The following is a 9,602-nucleotide window of genomic DNA, read 5'->3' on the forward strand; positions in this document are numbered from 1 at the left end:
TTAGGACCCGAGAAAGCTCCCTTGCACCTTCCATTGTGTGAGGACAGGGCTGGAAGGTGCCATCCTGAGCAGGAAGTGGACCCCTGCAGACACCGACTGGCCGGCCTTGGTCTTAGACTTCCTGCCTTCAGAATGATGAGAAGTAAATATTTGTGGTTTTAAGCCACCTAGTCTGTGGTATTCTGTTACAGCAGCCTGCATGGACTATTAGACAAGGTATATATATAAATGTAGTAAATTTTACTTTGGGAAGTGCCTAAATCAACCCCTTCCTGAATGACAAGAAATACTACCTGGACACTTTGTTATACCTTAGGTTATTCATACTCTCCTGCTTCTCTGCAGAGGAAAAGGAAGATTTAAACTTCAAAAATTTATTTATCAGCATCTGAACAATAAAAGTTAATCATTTAACTGAAATTGAAAAAATTTAACTAAATCTCCTTAGCCTGATGACTATTTAAAAAAATACACACCACTTTTTATTGGTGTATGAGTCAAGAGTCAAATGTCAGCTTGTCACATTACTAATGATGATAAATTGGATCACTTGGTTAAGAAGGTGTCTGCCAGATTCCTTCATCATGAAGATAATCTGTCCCTTTATAATTAATAAATATTATGTGGGGTTATATTTTGAGACCGTGTGAATGTCCACTTCCTCTGAAAGTTTTTACTCAGTGGTTTTAGCATCCACTGGTGACTTTCGCTTGAATCATTACATTGATGATTGCTAAATGATGATGTTTAAAATTCTGTCATTCCTTCTGCATTGATTAGCTAGCATTCTTTTGTAAAGAATTTTTTCATTCCCCCCTTGCTTCTCTCCACTTCTTAATTTCACTGTGGACTCTGATTCTTTTTACTCTGTGTTTTATAATTATCATCATTGTTTCGATAACCCCCAAATTTGGCCAGTGATCGTCCCTTCAAATGAGACCGTGAGTCCTTTAAATATCCTAGTAGTTTTTGAGCACTTCTTTCTTTCTGGCATGAGATGTCTTCTCATTTATTCTAAAATAATTTTTCATGTTTCAGGTTTTTCTCATACAGCTTTTGCACATTTCTTTTTAAGTTCTTTCCAACGTATGTTATTTTTGTTGTTGCTATTGTAATGAGGTTTCCCCTTCTATTATGTCTTCCAACTGCATGTATATACATTCAGGGTGGAAAGAGTAGTCTCTTCAACAAGGAGTGTAGAGAAAACTGAATAACCACATGCAGAAAAATTAAATTGGATCTCTGTCTTAAACTGCTCACAGAAAGTAACTCTAAATGGATCAAAAACTTAATCACCAGACCTGAAACCGTAAAACTCCTAGAAGAAAACACAGAGAAGAAGCTCCTGCCATTGGTCTTGGCAATGACTTTTTTTTATATGACACCAAAAGCACAACAAAAGAAAAAAATTAACAAGTGAAACTGAGTCAAACTTAAAAGCTTCTGCACAGCAAAATAAACAATAATAAAATGAACAGGCAGTCTATAGACCAGGAGAAAATTTCTGCACACCATATATTAGATAAGAGGTTAATATCCAAAATTTATAAAGAGCTCATACAACTCAATGACAAAAAAAAAAAAATCCAATTTGGGTAGAGAAACGAAATAGACATTTTTTCAAAGAAGACATCAAATGGCCAACAGGTACATGAGAAGGTTTTCAACATCCCTAATCATCAGGGAAATGCACATCAAAACCATGATGAGTTATCACTGCACTAAACCTATAAGAAAGCCTACGATCCAGAAGACAAGAGGTAAGTGTTGGCACAGATGTGGAGAAAAGGGAACCTTTGTGCGCTTTTGGTGGGATTGCAAACTGCTTCAGCCACTACGGAGAACAGTATGGAGTTGCCTTAAGAATGTTGAAAATAGAACCACCATATGTCCCAGCAATCCCACTTCTGGATATACTTCCAAAGGAAATGGAAACAGGCTACCAAAGAGACATATGCACTCCCGTGGTGATTGTGGTATCGTACAAAATAGCAAGATAAGGAAACCACCTCAGTGTCCATCATTGGATAAATGGATAAAGAAAGTGTGGTGTGCAGGTACAATGGGATACTATTCCGTCGTGAGAAAAAAGGAAATTCTGCTATTTGTAACTATATGGATGGAACTTGAGGACATTATGCTAAGTGAGATAAGTCGGACAGAGAAAGACAAATACTGCGTGATAGCTCTTTTATGTGGAATCTAAGAAAATGTGTAATGGTAAAAGCAGAGAGTAAAATGGTGGTTACCAGGGCTGGGGTTGGGGGCTGGGGGAGATGGAGGAGATGACGTTTGAGGATACAGACTTGCAACTAGTGGATAAATAAGTCCTGGTGATCTAATGCACAGTCCAGTGATTACAGACAACAAAATTATATTATAAACGTTAAACTTTCTAAGAGACTACATCTATTGTTCCCAGCACTAGAAGAAATGATAATTAGGTGATGTAATAGAGGTGTTAGCTCATGCTACAATGGCAGGTATACTTCAATATAAATGTATCAAATTAATATGTGGTGCATCTTAAACTTACACAGTATATGTCAAATATATCTCAATAAAAAAAAATAAAAGGGGTTTTAAATTTTCAGATGGAAAGGCCAATTTGTTATTAATCTTTATTGCATTGTAATGAGACGATATGTTTTTGTTATTTCTCCTTTGTGGAACATATTGAGGCTTTCTTTGTGAACTACCACATGATCAATTTTTGTGAACATTCCGTGTATATTCTACTATCAAAGTGAGAGATAAAGAAATATCATTAAAATTACGTTACTTTTTTGTTTGTGTTCTTCTATATCCTTATGTTTTGTCCACTTACCCTTGGTTTATTCCTATTTCCTCAAATCTCTTGAAAGTGTTGATCCACTATTGTCTTATTCTGTGCTATTGTTATGGAAAAATTTGATGCCAAACTGATTTTCTTTTCTTTGTAAGTGACTTGGTAATTTTCCTTGGAGGCCTAGAGGATTATTTTTTCTTTTTTAAAAAAACTCTAATACTAGTCTTAGTAAGATATGTGTTGACGTTGACCATTCTGGGTTGTCTTACTAGATACACAGTGGACTATTTCATTATGTAAACGATGTAAATGTGTGTCAATTTTATCTCTGAAAAATTTTCTTGGATTATCGTTTTAAATATTGATTGTATTCCATTATTTTGTTTTTAATTCATCGATGATTCCAATTATTCATTCATTAGATCTTTTAAATTATTTTTACCTCAATCACTTTCTCTCGGATTCTTGTGTCTTTTTGTTTTGTTTTCATTCTTTCGTTTGTTTTTATGCCTTTCCTGAACACCTTTTAATGTATCTATTTTCTTTTGGGCATATCGTGATTTAGTCAATTTCTAAGATGATTTTGTCTTTTTAAAAAATTTCATTTCTGATTTTTATCCATTTATGTTTTCAGTTTTAAAATTTCTGAGCCAGGCTATTCCCCCCCCCCCCGCCCCCCGCCTTATATCTCCAAATGGTTAAGGATATTTAAGGAATGTTGACATTTTCTTCTGCTTTGTTATTGTTTTTTGGGGGGGGGCGGTAGAATATTCGTCAGGTAAAAGGTTTTGATTTTATGTTCCTTTTTCTTCTTATAGTAACTGTGTGGATATTGTGATGTTTATTCTTCATTTTGCGATGTTGTATTTTCTTGGACTAGCAATAACTGTCACAGGTAGAGATGAGGAGGTGAAGCTTTAGATTATACATGAGATTTCTTAACTCAAGAGCTTCCTCTTCTGTTTGTTTATGAAGTACAGCTTATTAAAAATTTCTCCCTATTTTGGGACGATGGTGACGTGTCTTCTGATTTTGTGATTTTCTTGTTTCTAGTTCTTTCTTATTTTTCTCCACCACCTAATCTCTAAAGGCTTCTCCTACAGAACTGGTCCTTTCTCAAGATGTCCACGTCTGTTTTTACAGACTTTCAAGCTCCTTCCTTTTGATTCGTCAGTAACTGTGCTTTAATCTACCACGTCTCATGCCTGTGTTCAGTATTTTCCCACTCAGGAGAGACATTTTCTTCCTGGGGTGGCCGCGTCTGTTTTCTCACACCAAGGCGCCTGCTTTCTTTTCCTCTTTTCTCAACTGGCTCTTCTGAATTGGGTTGTTTATTTATCTATTTGGACATAATTTGAAGTTTGTAGTTTTCTCTCTCTCATCATCGTGCTATCGGCACAAATTCAAATGGTTTTACTTGCTTATATTGCTGACTTCTGTGGTTTTCCAGAATATTTATAGAGAGAGTCAGATTATAGAATATTTATTTCCTTTCGATTTTCCCCCCATCTTTTGTCTATACATAATTTTACACAGTTGTCATCACAGGTCTATTTAATTTTGCTTCTTTTTAACAATATTATTTTAATTTCCCCAATTTCTTTCATAATCCTACAGATACTATCATAATTTGTGAATAGGCCTATAATATTTTTCCAAGTGGATATGTCATGCTATATTTTATTACTTTTCTATTGTTGGATATTTACATTGGAAAAGGAAGGTTACAAGTGTGTTTGGCACGAATAAATTTAGCTCAAGCCATTATGAGGGATGAGTACTTGGCCCAGAAAACATGCAATAAATTTTTGTGGAATCAGTGATTCAAAAGAAATATAAAATTGGACAAAACGACACAAATGGGAAGAAAACCGAAATGTCCTTTAAAATGTTCGATATAATATGTCAGTCTCACATTCTGCAGGAATCTCATGAACTGCTTAGGACTTCACCGGGGGGCACACCAGAATGAAATGCTCTGGGAGCATCAGAATGAATACACTGGAAACTAAGTTTGGTTTTTGGTGGAGTCAAGTGCAAAAACTGTCTTAGAGTGAAGGTCATGAAAAAGAGCTTCAATCTGAGGGTAACTTTTATTCAAGGCGACTCCTGGGGATAAGTAACCGTGTGACCTTGTCATTTGGTCCCCCCTCCTTCGCATGGGTGGTGATGATGGAACCAGCCCTGGATGTGGTCAGTCTCCATAAATCATTTCTTCCATTGTCTGAATACATCTGGGCATCCACAGTAGTTTGTTCCCCAAGTATATAAAGAAGCAGAGGCCAAGGGTGTAATCTTGGAGCTATTTAAATAGAGTGGTTCCAGTCAAGACAAGCAGCTGTTCCCAATTATTAGTCCATATATTCTAGGTGCCAGGGAAAGCCCACAAGGGTGTCACTAAATTGAATTTTAAAGTGACCTCCTGGTTGGATGAAAATCTCCTAGCTGTTGTTTTTTTCCCCACAGACTGGTCTCCTATTGGACAAGTTAGCAACACTCTTGTTACGAATGAATCATCGCTTCTGCCTATGGATGAAATCTGTGTTGTTCCATAGTCTTCCAAGGAACGTGAATTCACCTTCCAGGGAATCTTTTGTAGACACTGTTAGACTAAAAGCTTGAACACAAGGACAAGTCAGACATCTGCAAAAAGAGAAAGCTCTAATGACGGGGAGTGGTTGCATTATTTTAAACGTATGTGACTGCGTCGAAGCATGACGCCAAGGGATGCCTGGTTCCTGACGCACATCTTGGTGATCCCCTGTGGGAATATGAGGCTTGTGATCCATTTCTAATTAGGGAAGTAGGTCTGACTCTCTTTGGAGTTCGTCACAGGTTACAGGAGGAACTTCCGCCATGAGCCTGCTCAGAATGACAAGGCGCTCTTCCAACGCAAGACCTCACCACGGATGCCCTAGTGTCCCTTCCCCAAATCCGGTAAACTCTAGTACTAAGGAGCCTGAGGTCTGGAGTCACACCGCCTGTCTTTAAGTCTTGGCTTCATCACTTATTATGTAGTGTGACCTTGAGCTAGTTAAACTTTTTTTTTATCTCCATTTTTGTATGGAGATAATAAACTACCAACTTAATAGGATTGTCGTGAGAATTTAATGAGGTTATCCATTAGGAGTGCTTGTCACTTGGCCAGTTTTCTCCCCCTCCTCTCCATTATCATTGATTATTGTCATCCCTCTCAAGGGATAGCTACACAAAATTAAAACACTGCTTTCATTGATCTGACTCCCTTTATTGAAGTGATCCTTCTGTGGAACGTGAATTATTTAAATTATTCGAGGGCAACTGTTTTTCTTTTTCTCCTTCCACATGTGTAGAGATGACAGAGAGATGTCTGAGCAGCTGTTTCACAATTCACAAAGCGCAAGATGTCCTTCGTTAGGCTAGTGGAAGTATCTCCTGGGGTGACTGGCAACCCAGAACGTCACTCCACACAGGTGACCCAAGAACGTCACTCCACACAGGTGACCCAAGAACGTCACTCCACACAGGCGACCCAAGCGGCCTCAGGTCAGTGCAAAATTCCTTGCTGTGCACGTCTTCCCGTGGCGATTTTAAGCCTTGAAGTTTGAGGAACACACATTTATTCAGTGTCCACCTGAAACATTAAAGCAAGGTGTGTAATTCTATTGTATATGCCTCAGAGAGGCGCACCAACAGAAAATTCATTTCACCAATGTGAAAAAGGCCCGTTTAATTGGTTGTCAGGGTTGGCGAGTTTACATCTCAAAGCACATATGCGAGCTCTTTGAACAGCAGCACAGAGGGTTTATTTAGTAGCTCTGTTTTACTGCGGTGAGGTGCCAAGTCAGCTCTAGAGAAATCTTGCGATGTGGTGCCTAGGAGTCTAACTCCTAAATTGAATGCCTGTGCTGCCTTCTGTCCTTCCCACACGAAGAGTAAGAAAGCAACCTCAGGGGCAGCGGGCCTTTTATTTCACACAAATGAATTCTTAATAGTTGATGTTTATGATTGTTTTTACATACAGTTTTATGACTTATTTTATGTCTACAGGGTTCCTAGAATATATGTCCCCGAGTTCAATATTTCCCCTTTATCCTCTCAGACCTAACTGTGTTTGATATGCGGCATTTGATATGCTATCTTTTATTATGCAGGAGCCCTTTGATCTCTGCAGAGGAAAGGCGCCATATAAATGCAGAAATCCATTATAGTCATACAGAAGACTGGCTTTATGGGTGAAGTCCAGCTTAGCGACGCTGTTGGATGGAAGAGTGTGCGAGGCAGTGGAATGCTAATGCCAAAGCACTATTCAGATAAGTGGCCTTGTTTAAGAAATTTGTTTTTTAAGTATGCTTTTTAGTGAGCACACGGCCAAAAAAAAGTGCACCAGTCATAAGCGTTCAGCTTGATGAGTGTCAGCACAGTGAATCCACCCCATGTAACCAGCACCCAGATTAAGAAATAGAATATTACAGTATCCCCAGTGCCCCTTCTCATTCCCTACACCCTACAAGGTTATCGCGATTTTTTTTTTTTTTTTTTTTTTTATCGCCATAGGTCAGTCTCACTTGATTTTGAACGTCACGTAAATCACGCAGAATGTGCTCTTTGGGGTCTGGCTTCTTGTTCTCAGCATGATGTTATCAAGATTCATCCATGCAGCGTTCTTCGGTTCTTTTTAGTGTACAAATTTTGTTCATGAATATAGCACCATTTACCCATTCTGCTATTGAAGAGCATTTGAATTGTTTCCGACTTCTGGCTATTACATGTAGTGCTACTAAACATTCTTTCGGATGCCTTTCGATGAACGTATGCGTGCGTGTATGTTGGGCATGTGTTTAGGACTGGGATTCCTGGGTCACAAAGCTTGCCTTTAGTAGATATTGATGACGGCTTTCCGAAGTGGTTGTACGATTCTTACCATAAGTCATGTGTAAGTGCTCTGGGTGCTACATGTCCTTACCAACATTGGTGTAGTCAGTTTTTTTTTTTTCTTTTGTAATTTTAGCCATTCTGTTGGGTGTGAAGTGGCATCTCATTGTGGTTTCAATTTTCACTTCTCTGATAACTAATCATGTTGGGCACCTTTACATATATCCATTGCCTTTTGTGATGCACCTGTCGAACTCTTCCGTGTATCTTATTGTCAAATGTCTGTATTGCAAATATATATTGCGGATATGTACATTTATCTGTGGTTTCCTTCATAGTGTCTTTTGATAACACCAGTTCTTAATTTTAATGTATTTCAATTTATATATTTTTTTCCTAAAAGAAAAAATTATTTAATACTTTCTGTAACCTGTTAAGAAATTGTTTCCTATTCTAAGTTGTGAAGCTATTTGTCTATGTTTTTTTTTTCCAGAACAGTTATTGTTTGATGTTTTATATGTTGGTCTACAAACCATTTGGAATTGATTTTTTGTTCGTGGTTTAAGGTGGAGGTCAAGATCCTCGTTTGCTTGTTTGTTTGCTTTTTTTTCTATATGGATGTGCAGTTTCTCCAATACAATTTTTGGAAGAGATCACACTTTCTCCACTGAAATTCACTTTTGAAACAAGTTCAAGGTTGAAATTCCCAGCAGGGAAAGAACTCTCTTCTGCTGCCTACGTTTTCAGACTGCTGTGCATGGGAAGCGCCATCGGATGTGCGTGAAGTGCGCATCCCTCAGCTGCACGTCCAGAGGTTCTGATTCACTGCAGATGATTCTCATGCCTGGGGTCTGGCCCACACTCGAAGGATTGTTGTTTCACCCAGACCACCCTGAGCTCATCAGACTCTGCATCTCTCTTTTCTGCATGCCTCTTTTATCCATGTATAGGCATTGGTACCTCCTGTGAATTTCCGTGGTAGAGAAGACCAGTTAACAAGTCCGTTTTGGGGGATCCTATTTGTCCTACCAACTCTAACGTTTTGCTTGATTAATAATCTCTTCCTTCATTAGTTATTCATCATTATATATCAGTTAATGATCATTGATTTGAATCTTACTTGGGCATCACCACCCCCCTTGCCACCCCATTCTGGTACTCAACGAAGTTCATTGCAAAGCAAATATTTCGAGGCAACTTGCTTGGCCCCTAATACAGCTTAGCCCAGTTATGTCATCTTTTTATCGGGACCCGTGATGTTCCATTAGCCTTTATTGAACACCTACTAGTCGCCAAGCATTGTCTTCGAATGAACTCTTTTTCTTCGAGGTTGTCACAGTTCCTACTGGAGGTGGGGAGACTGACCAGCTTCTTAACAGAAGAATGCAATGAAGAGTGACATACCCCATAATTAGGGGCTGTGCAAGGTCACCCAGGCCAGAGAAACCTTCGACAGTGGTGCTTGAGCTGGGTCTTGAAGAGCGCTTAGGAGTTTGCCTAGGGACAAGTGGGTGAGCGTATTTCACTGGAGGAAAGAGACACGAAACAACCTGGAACAGCTGAGAACCGCATACGGTCGCGTGCGTGCAACCCCGCCACAGTAGCTTGAAAACCCATGTTAACTGGGTGGCAGGCGCACAGTCCCATTGACTTTCAAACGAAAGCCAACCCAAACTGCCAGATTACATTTCAACTGAAATTAGTGAAATTTTGGGTTGGGTGGCATGGAGGTCAAAATGCATTCCCCTCAAAGTACAGGCATGCAGACTGACATGGCAGGGGAGACCATGACCCTGTGTTACTCAGTTGCTCAGTGCTTGCTACAGATTTTTGTGGCCTGTCAGATGACAGCACTCAGTGCCGAAGTGGGCTGCTATCCCTCCCCACTCTCCTCTGCTGAAGAGGCGAAGTTAGCCGGGGAAGGGGAGCACCCTGCTTACTCTTGTAGGGAGTGGGGGAC

The 9,602-nt window shown here is 39.3% G+C and overlaps 1 long non-coding RNA gene across 1 annotated transcript in view; it reads left to right on the top strand.

The window, feature by feature from the left end:
* Positions 1-9,588, top strand: part of LOC111741247 — an 18,838-nt gene extending 9,250 nt beyond the window's left edge. The window contains exons 2-4 of the long non-coding RNA XR_002780938.1: positions 5,255-5,725; positions 6,121-6,313; positions 6,922-9,588. This is a non-coding gene — a long non-coding RNA (uncharacterized LOC111741247). The remainder of the gene's footprint in view (positions 1-5,254; positions 5,726-6,120; positions 6,314-6,921) is intronic.
* The last annotated feature ends 14 nt before the right edge of the window (positions 9,589-9,602 follow it).

Source organism: Pteropus vampyrus, unplaced genomic scaffold (assembly GCF_000151845.1).
Source record: "Pteropus vampyrus isolate Shadow unplaced genomic scaffold, Pvam_2.0 Scaffold75, whole genome shotgun sequence".
Taxonomy (NCBI): Eukaryota; Metazoa; Chordata; class Mammalia; order Chiroptera; family Pteropodidae; genus Pteropus; species Pteropus vampyrus.